The following is a 945-nucleotide window of genomic DNA, read 5'->3' as shown; positions in this document are numbered from 1 at the left end:
ACTTCTTTGGGCATGTCGTCATGGTTCTGGCATGCACAGCCTCGTCCTGGGCACCCATTCGCGCTGCAGCCCCCAGGAACCAGTGCGCGCTCTGTTTTTCCTTACTCCTCACTCCTGGCCCAGTGTCTGGCCCATCGTGGGCGCTCGCTGGTGGTTTGAATAGGAAAAAAAAGAAACGACATGAGGTTTTCGGAAGGGCTCTGGGTACTGTGTTCAGAAGCACACTTGAGACTGGAAGGCAGTCCAAGTCCACCGGGCTGGATGTACATGAGAATAGCTCTCGCAAGGAGACTCTTGTCTGCAAAGAGCCCAGACTGGTGACGGGGCACCCAGCGCTGCACAGCTTGCAGAAAAGGAGGAAGGAAACCAGGCACAACGCTAAGCGATGCTCACGGTGCCCTCTGCACACAGGTTGCGCGGAGTCTCCAGGTCAAAGGCGGGTCTGGTCTGCACGTCCCGGGGCAGAGCCGGGAAGAGAGTACCCTGCTGCATCCCAGCGTGGTAGGTTGCATTGTGTCCGCGCAGTCCCGGGGCTGTCGCGGGCTGCGGAGAGCCGCACGGGTCTTTGGGGCGTCCCCATCACACGTCCAGCGGCCCCCAGCTAGCGCCCAACTCCCCAACTCCGGGACTTTGGCAAAGCGGCGGCGGGCGGGGAGCAACGAAGAAGCGGGACGCACCATCGAGGCCCGCGGGGGAGAAGCGTAATGAAGCCAGGGCTTCCTGCACCCCAAAGGGCTGAGATACTCTATAAGTATGTGGAGGATTGAAGAACTGAGGAGTATAGGGCTCAACCGTGCATTCCTCGGCAGGAGGCGAGGTGTGCAGGACTTGGGATGAGCTGCAGGGGGATGGAGAGGTTGGGGCGCACCCCCGCGGCGGCGACATGGTGGAGGCGCCCGGCTCCCCCGCCGGCGAGCGGCGGAAGTGCCGCGGAGTTGGAGCGGG

This window comes from Microtus ochrogaster, chromosome 7, assembly GCF_000317375.1.
Source record: "Microtus ochrogaster isolate Prairie Vole_2 chromosome 7, MicOch1.0, whole genome shotgun sequence".
Classification (NCBI taxonomy): domain Eukaryota; kingdom Metazoa; phylum Chordata; class Mammalia; order Rodentia; family Cricetidae; genus Microtus; species Microtus ochrogaster.
This window is presented reverse-complemented; position numbering follows the sequence as displayed.